The following is a 14237-nucleotide window of genomic DNA, read 5'->3' as shown; positions in this document are numbered from 1 at the left end:
AACCCTGCCGAAAATTAATGCCCTTGTGAGAATTTGTTCTGAGGCGACTTACGGGATAGACGGAGTCTTTTCAAATACTGAGTTGTTAATGCTAGACGAAGGATTACAAACAATAAAGTATTAGATGAAAACTGATGGTGTGTCGAGCGTCGATTGTGATCGTATTCAAATGGTCTAATGCGAAAGAAAATAACATGTACCCGAGAGATTATGGTTTTCTGGCTGTCGGCTAGCTCACGATTTTTTTAATTTTGAAAGACGTTCATCCACAGCCTTAACTCACACAAATGACAAGCCATTAATAAATTTCAACACGCCATTTGTCCATTAAAATTTTTATACACCACATTATGTTATGTTCAATGTTACACTGCAGTGAGAATCTTTCCCTATCCCAAATGTTACCTCTCTGACCGTACATCCTGTTTTTTGAAACTTTTGCAGTTTCATTTGCACTGATATTGTCAAGAAATTATTTTATTAATCAACATTCTGTAGAAACTAAGAATATAATCCACAATGTAGAAATCGGATACATAGGATGAAATACGCAATGATAGAAGAAGACAATTCAATTATTACAAGTTAACTTTCCATTGTGTCCTTACACTGTGAGTAAATTGTCTGTCAGTAATGGTTGTGTATATCCCTGTTTCGGTACATAAATGACGCATTGCTAATTGAAATTAGAGCTTAATTAGTTCTTCCAAACTGAAAATCAATCATACCTTTCAAACTATTTACTTGAATAAAACAACAAACAACTGACAAACAACATACATACATACATACATACATACATACATACATACATACATACATACATACATACATACATACATACATACATACATACATACATACATACATACATACACACACACACACACACACACCACACACACACACACACACACACACACACACACACACACACACACACACACACACACACATACATACATACATACATACATACATACATACATACATACATACATACATACATACATACATACATACATACATACATACATACATACATACATACATACATACAATACATACATACATACATACATACATACATACCAACCACCAACCAACCAACCAACCAACCAAAACGGGTAGAGAAGAACCTTGCATGTGCATTTATTACATTCACTATTATTGCAATTCTTGAGAAGGCTTAGTCATATTCCTATATTATTGTCGTCGGATTCAGCCATTGTCTTGTGTTGGTATACCACTACGTCTTTGCAAGCCAGATGTGAAGTCAAAGGGACGATAGAGCAAATTAAGGAGTTTCGCTATCATGTTCACTGTGACAATAAGGATCTGCGAGATGAAAATATATGACAAACCTTAGGTTTTTGCTTGGCATTGAGTTCTATAAGATAGTATTCAAATATCATAAAACAGCATCGTTTAATTTTACATCGATATAGCCATCTTAAATGAATTTAAAAAATTAATGCAACGTAACAGAACACAGGTTATGTAAATCGTCAGCTCGAAAAACATGAAAAAGTCAATTTTAAGTCGCTGTAATCTCAAGAACATTGCTATACACATACATCTCTCTCTCTCTCTCTCTCTCTCTCTCTCTCTCTCTCTCTCTCTCTCTCTCTCTCTCTCTCTCTCTCTCTCTCTCTCTCTCTCTCTCTACACTCACACTCACTTATACACGTCCACAGATCACTGGACTTTGACGCACAAGTGTAATAATATACCTGGTATTTCACAGACAAAGCCCTTTGGTCTAACGTCGCAATACTCGTCGTCCCATTTGCCATTATGGCCGAATCTAAACCTTTAGAAGATGAAAATAAGATTTATTTAAATTTAGCCAGAGATTACTTGATTAAAACACGTGCGGTGATGGGTCTATTTTTCATGCAGGACTGTCGATAAGCTACAGCTAGTGGTGACAAAATAATAATCAGGAGCGCATGACAAATATAGCATAATGACAATCTACTACATGATTGAACAGCAGCCGTAACTGTCTTAAATGAAGTAAAATGATGCTATTTGTAAATTTATTTTATTTTGGATGGAATATATCATATTGTGATAAGCATTCGTTATATTGTTGTATATATGTGTATTCATAATATTATGAGCGGCATTCCTTATAATGTGATGCACAGTCGTTGTTCGGCGATGGATATTTGTTGTATTGAGATGGGCGTAAGTTATATTGTGAAAGGTAGGTATTTCTTATGTTGTGACTGGCATTCCTCAAATTGTGATGGGACATTGTTATATTGCGATGGGCGTTTCTTATTTCGTGAAGAGCATTGTTTATCTGGTGATGGGCATCTTTACATTTTAATGTGTATTTTTTATATTGTGATGGGACTTTGTTATATCGTGATGAAAATTCTTTGTATTATGATGTAGATTCCTCATATCAAAATATTGAAATATCACTATGAGTCCATGTAACAATATAATAAATCCGCATTAAAACAGTCCGATGCCCGTCACCATATAAAATCTATATCATAAGATGATGATGAATGCCCATCACACTATACAATATGCCCATTACAAAATAACAAAGTCCAAGCATAATAATAACAAATGCAGATCACAATATAACTTATGTCCATCCCAATACAATCAATGGCGGTTAGAACAAAACAAATGTGCACGACAATATCGTTATGTTGGTCATTCTCCCCAATGAGTTACTTAGACTAAAACATTCTGAAGGTCATATCTACTATAAGTAAAGATATTTTTAGAACTGTAATTACTATATCAATGGAAAGTCTAGAATATTCTAGTGTTCTCTGGATAAAGTCATTTAAGTATGAATACAGGGCGGTACTGTAGACGTTAGACATTGGGATTTTTCTCGTCTCAGAGCTTACTGCAATACTTTGGGATTCACTTCAAGACCTCCACGCTGAGAATTATGCACTGCTAACTCTGCACAATTGAGATCTACATCAAGCCTGTAGCCAGAAAAAATTCTCTTTCTCACTTATCAGTGTCTGTCTGGACTCAACTCCCCTGAGACTGCATTTTAGGAGTTTTGTACCGTCCAAGCCAATATACGTGCCTTAATTTATGTGTTTTTTTAAATATTACTCTAAATTTATTTTAAAAGAAAATCGCCGACTTCACCACCTTTTTTTGTCGTAACAATACATAAATGCCCATCACATAATACATCAAATACCTATCACAATACAACAAAGTCAATCATAATATAACAAAGTAAATAACATTATTAAAAAATGCCAATCAAAATCTAACAAATGCAAATGACAATATCACATACGGCGATCACAATATAATAGATGCGTATTATATCACCATTTACATTCACTTTTGTTCAAACTATCCTAAACGAAACTTTCAAGCATTGTCTTACTAAATCAACAATAAAAATTAGCCGTCACCGTGCAAAGATCAGAAAAGTATTGTAAAAATTTCACAGACCGAATGTCTGTTCCCGAGGCGTGTTCTAACTAAGACAGATAGTTTAATAAGTAAACTCAATAACACTAATCTTGTTTGAATGAAATCCTCCTCGAGTGTGTTTCTGACACATTAAGGTTTACAATGCTTTCTAGTCTTCTGCTTGTATGATTGGCTTTGGATCAAGTAAATGTAAAAGTGTGAAAGTAGACTATTTTCTCACCATGGATTTCACTATGCATATAGTGGCAATATTAAATATCAAACATCGGTGAATTTAAAACATTTTTACTTTAATTCTTGCATGGCATTTTTGTTTATGAGTCTAACGTTTCATTGATAAAAGCCTTAGAAAAAACTTAAAAACGCATGTTTTGAGCATTGTGTACATCAGAATGACTCTATTATAAATATCACAATAATAGTTATTTATTTTAATATAGCGACTTATTGAACAAAACTGTTAAAAATATATAAAAGTTCCGTGATTAGGAGGATGTGTGTTCAACACACTTTTGAAAGAACAATAACATTATTGCAACGACTCATTTCGAACGAGCAGGACATTCCATAAAATCACGGAAGCAATCCTAAAAGCCTTTTTACCAAGTCTTTGTTCTAGCTGTGATGGTATTAAGTTTAAAATGATCAGCAGGGTAGACTACGCCTCGTACGATGCACACTTGATCTCATAAGCTCTCAATTTGACGCTATACTAGACATAATGGTTAAAATAAGCAGAATGGTCCGCAGTGTAGAAGACTGCCGTTGATCTGTTAATTCACATTTCAAACCCAGCAATCAAAATTCAATTAGTAATAAATAAGGTTACATCCAGACAGACTAAAAAGGTAAATATGGGTCCATGTTGCCTTGTGGTTATTTGTTTCAATCTTTATATAATCCTGGCAAGGACAACAGATTATGTTGCAGCTTTGATGAACCTGGCACTTCAAACACTTGGAGCCAGTAAAACTTTCTCTGACTCTGTGGCACCTACACGGTCTAATCAATATCTGTGGCTCTTAATTTGTGCAGTCTTATTTTTTGGTGAAACACCAACGGTCTTTTATCACAAGGCAACCTGCTATGAAATTCTACGTTAACAAAAGGTTTACGGTGGGGCCCTGCTGTTTACAATCTCTACTCCCTTTATATAAACAGTGACCTTACCATAACTGAACGCAGTCCTGCCCACCATTATTCTTTTTTGTATTGTTGTTCGGTTCACCAGGAGCCGAGTTGCAGTAGTCATCTTGACAATGGCTTTCACCGTCAGACCAGATTAATTCACCTTCGTTGAGAGTATCTTCCAGACCAATCCAGAAACCCAACTTCGTGATGCAAGGCGGGCCATCCAAGTTGTGGTCTATGATATACTGGCGAACCTTGTTATCGATATCGCTATTTCTCAAAACAGCTAGTCGACCTCTAGGACCGCCAGGCTGTATGAACATCTTATTGCAAACAGCCTGTGCACTGGCGTAGTAAGGATGGGTGTAATCAGGTTGCTGGCAGTAAAATAAATACTTTATGCACATGCAATCTCCGTCAACGTGTTCAACAAATGATCCTACCACTGATGAAGAGAGAAATAGAGATAAGTAGGTGGTCAATATTATAGGAATAAACAAACAGCCGTTTGGCACTTTGAAGAAACTTTCATAAATTAAGCAAAACGAATTTGCACAACGTAGTAAGTGAAGCCACATTCGCGAAATTGTGGCGGTTGAAAATAATTACCTGAATTAATGAGAAAAGTCAAACATTTTGAATTTGAAGCGCATATTTGGCAAAGGTTTTTGTCATTAATAAAGGTCGATTGGCGCTTAAGATGAAATTTTGACTCCCTAATTCGTTCATTCTTTAAGATCCGCGAACACATAGTTATGAATATTTATTTAAAAATTGTGAAACGCAATACTGTCTACTCAACCAACTTTACATTTTGTTTACTTATCAAGAGATTTGCAATGAGAATGATTACTAACCATCTAGGGAAGGCCATGTGCTAAGTGACAAAAGAACAAGTTAAAAATTTATCAAACTGTGAACATTAGCAATGTTTAATGCTGCATGGCGCTTTACACATTCTCAATTTAGTGTCCACACTTCCCTGCTACCCTATTGTACTTCACATTCATTCTAGACAGACACAATTTGCAAAGTCGTGAACATGGTTTTCGAAAATATCAGTCTTTCAAATGCAAAATTCAGCAGATATGTGTTTGTATTCCCCATTTTATCAAACCTGTTATGTCTAATTCTTTGGGTGTTGAGAGGTTGCCATCACATTTAATAGATTTGTACAAGCGCAGTGTATAACATCTTGAGTCAGATAAAAAAGGAACAGGTACGAAGACAGTTGATCAATAATTCTGATATGTTTAGTAAAAATGAGCATGACTTATGGTTGACAGATGTGATTGAGCATAGAATTGATACACAGCAAACTGCCCCAATCAAAATGGCAACGTATCGTGCACCATTTTGGAAAAAGACAGAGATTGACAGACAAGTTCAATCATTGATAGAAAAAGGCATGTTGGTTGAGTCAACATCACCTTGGAATTCACCACGTCTCTTTGTAGGCAAAAAGGTTGGAACTCAGAGGTTTGTTGTGAACTATAGGCGTCTGAATGCAGTCACTATTCAAAATGCACAACCTATTCCTAGGATACAAGATAATTTAGAAGCAATGTATGGAGCTTGTTGGTTTTCCACTTTAGATTTGAATATGGGATTTCATCAGGTAAAACTTGACAAAGATAGTAGGGAAAAGTCTGCGATAGTAACTTCCTCGGGCAAACTGTTAGAATGGAATACAATGCCCATGGGTTCATGCCAATTGGGTGGCTGAATCTGATGTGAATAATTGAATAACACAAAGAAACTCCCTAAGCTAAGGTGAATAGTGACAATCGACCAATCTGATATAACCTTCCGAGCACGCTGCACATCAGCAGAGAAAATTTGGATGTTCAAGAATGATTTTATAAATATTAACATTTTTGAGGAGAAATGTTTACGAAGTAGATTTACTATTTCGATCTAATTTTGAGAAATATCAATAGCAATGATTTTCAATGAAGTCGGCGGAGATGACGTAGAGTAGTTATAAGTACTCAATGGTTTCATAAAAATGGATTGAAATACTGCAATGTGAACACATTTATTACATGTTGTGTACTCTCTGCTAAAGTTGATATTAAAGTGGCACTCACACTTGGTAACATTTTAAAGCACATTTTTTTGATGCCAACGGTCGATATTTGATGAGGCGACTGCACGCGGATCACAAGATATCGATAAAAACATGTCTTCAAAAAAGTAAAGTTTGAATTCCGGTGGCCCACCTAAATTCAGCTTCCAAACATCGAACGTTCTGCACTGGGGCCATTGTCAACTAAGCTATGGAGTACGAGTCTACGCTGACGCTGCTGTACGCCACAGTACCACTGGCGTCGGTGATCGGTCATGGCCTGTGGGAGAAAGCTGAGGCTTACTGACTTGGTGTATAAACGAAAAACAATTTTTGCTGATTCCAACAGAATTGGCAAAGGTGACTAGCACAGTTACGTGCGGTTGATACATAGCGGCCGCCGTGTGATATGCATAGATGCATGCCACGCGTGTATACCACGTGCGCGGCGTACTGTGTGGCAGACGACAAATGTAGTCATCCGAGGCGGCTAATATTTGACATGTAAAAATTGATTTTTACGTGGTATTGGTTAAAAATATAATACAACCGATTTAGAATAATGAAAACGGCAAGAACTAAGGAGAAGTTTTTAAAAACTTACATGAGGTAAAGGCATAATGCTGTATATAAAGTCTTTGCAGTGGGAAGTAAATTAATTGCGTCGTTCGAATTTATTGTAGACTCCCTAGAATATCGTCAATCAGCACAACAACAAACCTTCGGGGGATTTCGAGTCAAAATTAGAACGATCGTAAAACTTCGGGATGTGAAAAATACGCTCGGGAAATGACATGTTTTTATCGATATCTCGCGATCCGCGTGCAGTCGCCAAGTCAAATATCGACCGTTGGCATTAAAAAAATGTGTTTTAAAAATGTTACAAAGTGGGAGTGCCTCTTTAATATTTGCTCTGAAACAGAAAGCGAACAAATGTTAAAAGTCTGTCAGACCACCTAACACTACAGCAATGGGTCCAAGGCCAGCTAACCAACTGTGATGTACCAACTATAGTACATCATGAATGATAAAACAGGTCTTATCACATCTGGACCAATCAGGCTGCTGGATTTGCACGCGCAAGCTGGTATAGTATAATTCACTGTATGCTGTGCATGCTCGGAAATTGAAAACAGTTCCACGTATTGCATAAGTGGTACATGGTTCACAAAGTCTATTGGTGAACAGTCTATATTTTCTATATTCTTCAGAATATTTGTGTTCAGAACAAATTTACTGTAGAAGAGACTTTAGTTCACACCAGCGATTGTTTGAAGTAGTGAGCAGATTGTTTCTCGGGTGAACTCAGCCTTCTGTCTTTCCTTTGTTCATTGTTATTGAACGACGTACCGGTGCAAACACTTTAACCACAACGGTCTCCAGGAAGTACATACTCAGAACGAGGCTAACACCAGGACACAAGGCAACCAATCACAGTGCCGTGAGGTGACCACTACATGATAATGAGACATAAGACAAAAGGTCCAGCCAATCAGTGAGCTGCAAGCGGACCATATAGAACCGCAAACACCAATCGCTGTGGCCGGTACATGTGTCTTGGACACAAATCATATGTCATTTTCAAACATGACTTATGCTACCTCTTTGACTTTGCTTCCTGCTTATTTGAAAGCTTTGTAGCATAAGTCGAATTTATTTTGTCAAGCAATTGTTTAATCAAACATGAGTCTAAAGGAATTTAATATAGTATCCACAACGTAGAAATCTGGTACATCAGCTAAAATACTCTTTGGTAATGGACAATTGTTGCTAATCATTTGATTCTTTCCTATTGTGTCCTTGCGACGTGAACACATTTCTTCCTGGTAATAATTGTGTATATCCCTGTTTCGGTACATAAATGACGCATTCGTAATTGAAATTAGATTTTAATTAGTTCTTCCAAGCTGAAAATCAATCGTACCTTTCAAACTATTTACTTTAATTTAAAAAAAAAATCAACTGACGTCGAAGACTGTGAGCGGCATTACTGTCACTTAGATAAGTGCGGATCGGACCTGCTCGATATTGCGTTGTGCCTGTCTGAAAGAAGCTGTGAGGACGATCAAACAAAATCATAGACACTTACACTTATGAACTCTGTGCAAATGTCTTCCTTTCCCTCAGCCCTGTTCTCGCTGTCGGGCCTCATGAATAATTAATAGAGAAACAGACCATTGAAGTGGTAACAGTCACTTGCACCCAGACATCGACCCTTGTCTTGTATTAGCAGTGACAAAAGTGCGCAAACGGCTGTCTACAGTATATGCAAATCCAACAAATCCCAAATTTCCAACATATGCAAAATGCAAAATATAATACTTTCAGAATGACAGTTTTCAATTGATTTTGCCGTATGCTCATTCTTAGCCTCACTTCACATGAATGATAAGCAATTGACAGATTTCAACATGCTACTTTTTCCGTTGAATTTTCTTTAAAGGCCCATGAGCTACAACTCTGCGAAAATTTTTCCAACCTCAAGGTACTTCCAATTTCCTCAGATATTCATTTCAATCTACAAATTGAACGATATAGTCATTAAGTGTGCCTCAACAACATTTGCTTGTGGCAGAATAGGCAAGAACTTTAACAGATTTTCGTTCATTTTAAATTTCCCACCATTTTCATAATCCTGTCATATTAGGTGAAACACGGAGAATTTTTTGTCAAAGTATAGTAAATCCCTTTCCTGTCCTTTCAGTGAGATGCACCATATTGTATTTGTAAAGACTTAAATGTGTACATGCACCATTTCCGCTGTTTATCATGTTGTTGCCTGGAGGCGGCCCTATTTAGGTATGGCACCCGTTTATTATTATTTGTCTTACGGAAACCTCCCTATGCAGTCTTACTCAGTGGATAATTATACTTGAGTTAACATCTCTGAGTAAGAACATTTCTATGAACTAATTTTAATCTAAATATAAAATTATGAAAATAATGTCACAAATTGCAGCTCATGCGCCTTTAATACCACAATGTTTATATGCAAAGCTCCCCTGTCCGAATGCTACCTCTTTCACTATGCTTCTAGTTTTTGTTTTTTTTGTTTTTGTTTTGTTTTTTTTTTTTTTTTTTTTTGAAATCTTCGTAGTGTGAGTAGCATTTAGTTTGTCCAGCAATTTTTATCACGATTCTGAAGAAACTATATTATCCATGATGTAGAAATCTGCTACATTTAGCTAAAATACTCTTGGGTACAAATGGATAACTGTTGCTAATCATTTGATTCCTTCCCATTGTGTCCATACGATGAGAGTAAATTTCTTTCCGGTAATGATAGTGTATATTCCTGTTTCGTTACATTTATAGAGCATTCCTAACTGCAATGAGATTTTAGTTAGTTCCTCAAAATTATAATTATGCACATCTTTCATAAATTTGCTTAAATAAAATTCATTTAGAATGTTATGTTCACAGTTTCGTTTTACTTGACATGATCTACTGACTGTCGCGAAAGTGATGTCGCTCATACGTACTGGTCATATTTCCAAAGAAGGGTGGTATATATGAAAACAGAAACATGTATGTTCAAATTATGTTCCCGCGGGGATTCAATAAAAAGTGTGCTATGGATTGACTTCCGGTTTGCAAATCCCATTCATTAGGAAAGTTCCGGTACATACAGGGCTGCCCGCAGCTGTCCTGTAACGTTGTCCGTGATTGGTCAATTCCTTCGTCATGGTATCTTATTCTTTATACCAATCTATGGTTTGTTCAACAGGTGAGCAAATCATAAAGTCAATGGTATTATGTGGGTTTTCTTGAGGATCTATGGTCGGCCAAAACATAGGGGCCAGGAATGTGATTTAAGTGAGCGCAAAAAACGCTACTGTACACGCAACTCTCGAGGCGCCTGTGAGACCAAATACATTTACTCACTGTTAATGTTTGTTCGTCCTGCTTTACCATCATCCCGGTACTACTATGTGGCATATCACCTGTTGGTTTGTGACTTGAACGCGTACTAAGCCACTGGAATGGAGACTTCAGGTAGAGTAAATGCTAAACTTCATTCCTATCCCGCCTGCGTCAAAGTCCGGAACCATGGAGACGTCCCCAATACTTTTGGCACAGCAGCACATTACATCAAAACTACGGAGATGCTGAAGACTGCACTTCACTTTCGTCAAAGCAACTGTTGGGCATTTTTGCAGAGAAGTGTCGCACGCACTTTTCACCCTGATCATACATGTCGACCAGTACCCAGTGGCACTCTTTACCTTTACTGTCAATGTCGGATCATTAAAATCCGCCACCGTGCAGACTGCCCTCTACTGCACTATCCTAAGTTTATTTTGTTTTGTTTACCGTGCTGGTTATATAAATGATCTCATTGGTTTGAACAATCCTGGTATTTCTAATAACCTCCATCACATCTATCTAGATGGATTAGAAATAAAAGAAACAACAACAATTGTGAGATCATTTTTTTTAATAACACAAAATTGCACACTAAATTGTATTACAATAGGGGCGATTTTAATTTTGAAATCATTAACTTTCCCTTCCTAACCCGTAATATTCCATCGGGTCCAGCTTATGGTGTATACATTTCACAACTCCTGAGATACCGTAGAGCTTGTCACTCATATGAAGACTTTGAAGTAAGACACAGCTTTCTAGCCATAAAAGTAGGGAGACAGAAATTTTCACTAAGTATGTTGGCTAGATCATTTGAGAAGTTCTACGATAGATATTGATGTCTTCTATCAAACTATGAAATATTTGTTATTCAGATGATGAGAAACAGAATTCCTGACTTTGTCTCACAACTGTAATTTGGAAACTATCTGAATTACAGTACAATTACTTTGTCACTTTAGTTCAATCTTGACGGGTGTAGCATGCTAGCAGGGTACGCTTACCCACTTCGGATACCTGGTACCACCACTTAACTAGTAATGCGAGATTGGACTATTGATTTTGTCAGTGTGCGTTTGTTGTTGTTGTTGTTGTTGTTTGTTTGTTTCTTGGCTCTGGTGAATTCCTTGCCTTGCTTTGAATGATAACGATTGCTGGAATTGATTTGGTGTCATCACTGTATACATGTTACTGGCATATCATTTTTATGTTAAACATAATAATGACATCTGTCGTTGATACAATTAATGGAAAAAAAATTTCTTCTGCTACAGAAGGAAGCAATTCACTTCACGTGCATATTTGTATGGCGCATTACCACTTGAAGGCTAAAATTTAGGCTCACATCATGAATCCGCATATGACAACTTACACATCTTCCTATTTTTGATTCGAAGTCGTATTCGACGACATCTTTCGTAAATGCTTGACTCCTAAAGTCTCTCAACCGTGATTTGACAACTTTTAAAGTTAATTTAGCAACTTTTACACTCGCATTTGATAACGTCTGACCACACATTTTTATCAGAAATATGGTACAAACTTGGTAGTTTGCGCTGAGTTATAGCGAGTGCGCTTAACTTGACGTCACAAACTGAAATATCCACTCTTCTTTATAAAAAAGATAACATTATCTTCCCTCAGGGCCTGGAGATAAAAATCATCTGTTTGAAGCATTGGGAAATGTAGCTTAACCGTTCTCGCTGTGTGATTTCATCAATATTCCGCTACATTATCTTTGTCTGTTACACATAAGATGTGCATAATCGCAAATTTCATTAAATGTTAGCATAGAATCATGTTTATCCAAATTAAACGTGTAAGTGTTTATTTGTTACTGTCAATTTTGTAATGTCAACATGCTAACGAAGCTATGTCATCACCTAGTATGTAAAGTTCATCATCAACTAAGTGAGATCGCATTATGTATATAACTTGAAATATTTTGTCTAACACATCTATTGGTTTTCATTGTGTGGAGAATCTGTTTACAGTGTTTTTTATCTTTCGACTTTTACCTAACGTTTCATTTCTTTATAATACCTTTTGCTAAAAATTCCCTCCTTTGTCTGCAAGGATCATAACAACGTATATCTTGTTCAAGTCTTACATCGAAATGATGGAGTATGACACTATGGAGTATACGTGATTGTTCAAATGACAGCACACACTGATAGCAAGATGACTTTGAATTGACGAAATAGAAATCTTCATATACGATTTTAGCGACATTGATGAACTTACAGATGTTATTTTACTTCATTTTCCCTAGTAAAGACTGCGCTCTTCCTAATTATCAACAGGCATGACAACTATATTGTACAGGTTTTTCTAGTATAAGAAGAACATAGCTTCCAGAAAGGCATTACACTGAAACCAATACAAATAGTCTGTACCTGTATTCACATTCCTTATTCATCTTCCACAGTGTGAATATATTTAATGGGAAGAGGCCTTGACCATCTTCCGTAATGTTTACATGTATTTGTAAGGTGGATATGCCAGGGTCATCTCCATAGTGTGTACATGTATTTGAGGATAGGTCAGGGTCACCTTCCGCCATGATGTGTATTGCCATTGGGTTTTCAAATTGCGCTTAAAACTATCTACACTTCTGGCAGTCTTAATTTCAAAAGGCAAATCATTCCATAGTAAGGGTGCACATACTGAAAACGCTCTCTGTCCATATGTCATTGAACTCTGTGTTGACGACGTCCGCAGCTGGATGAAATCTAACATGCTTGCACTAAATGACAACAAACTGAAGTTATTCACTTCTCATCAAGTCTAAAATCTGATGTGACAAAGCTAGACAGTCTGAGAATTGGTCATGCGACATAATCCCTTCAGTTTCAGTCAGAAATCTTGGCATTACTTTAAGTCGGGATGGTAGCATGTCTGACCATATCAATACGTTGTGCAGAAATGGTTTCTTCTCTTTGCATAGAATAGCTAAAATTCGTAAACTTCTTGACAGATCTACAACTGAAAAACTAGTCCATGCATTTGTGACGTCCCACTTAGACTATTGTAACAGTCTTTTGTTTGGTATCCCTAGAGGACAACTTGCACGACTACAGTGTCTGCAGAATGCCGCGGCGAGGTTAGTTTCTCGTACGCGCAAATTCGATCATGTCACACCCGTTCTCAAAGATTTACATTGGTTAACGGCAGAGGCTCGCATCAGATTTAAAATTTTGTTGCTAACATTCAAAATTATCCATGGAAATGCACCTATTTATCTGAGAGATTTATTAGATTTATATGTACCAGCTAGAGACCTGCGATCACGTGACAAATTATGTTTAACCCAGCCCCGTGGCAATTTTAACAAGACATATGGACAGAGAGCGTTTTCAGTATGTGCACCCTTACTATGGAATGATTTGCCTTTTGAAATTAAGACTGCCAGAAGTGTAGATAGTTTTAAGCGCAATTTGAAAACCCATCTTTTTACTCAGTTTTATGTGTAATTTTCTGTTTTAATTTTCTTGTGTGGTTGTACTTTTAAATTATTTTATCCAGCTATGTACAATGCACTGAGACGTACGTGTAGTGCATTTTAAACAATTTTTAATATAAATAATGTGTATATGTACTGAGTAATATTATTGTGAATAGGCCTGGATCAGCTTATTTGCATAGGTCACAATATTTTCATGAAGATAGCTCAGGGACGCCATCCAGTTGAAAGTTTACCACACTGCGAAACCGTCATTATGGCGGCAATCTT

The 14237-nt window shown here is 36.7% G+C and overlaps 1 long non-coding RNA gene across 1 annotated transcript; it reads right to left on the bottom strand.

Moving 5' to 3' along the window:
* Positions 1-1152: 1152 nt before the first annotated feature.
* On the bottom strand, positions 1153-4755 carry LOC139148650 (uncharacterized). The gene is made up of 3 exons (XR_011555955.1): positions 4609-4755; positions 1734-1813; positions 1153-1338 (listed from the first exon to the last, which is right to left on the bottom strand). It is a non-coding gene; the product is annotated as an uncharacterized lncRNA (long non-coding RNA).
* Between the last annotated feature and the right edge of the window lie 9482 nt (positions 4756-14237).

This window comes from Ptychodera flava, chromosome 2 (assembly GCF_041260155.1).
Source record: "Ptychodera flava strain L36383 chromosome 2, AS_Pfla_20210202, whole genome shotgun sequence".
Taxonomy (NCBI): domain Eukaryota; kingdom Metazoa; phylum Hemichordata; class Enteropneusta; family Ptychoderidae; genus Ptychodera; species Ptychodera flava.
This window is presented reverse-complemented; position numbering and strand designations above follow the sequence as displayed.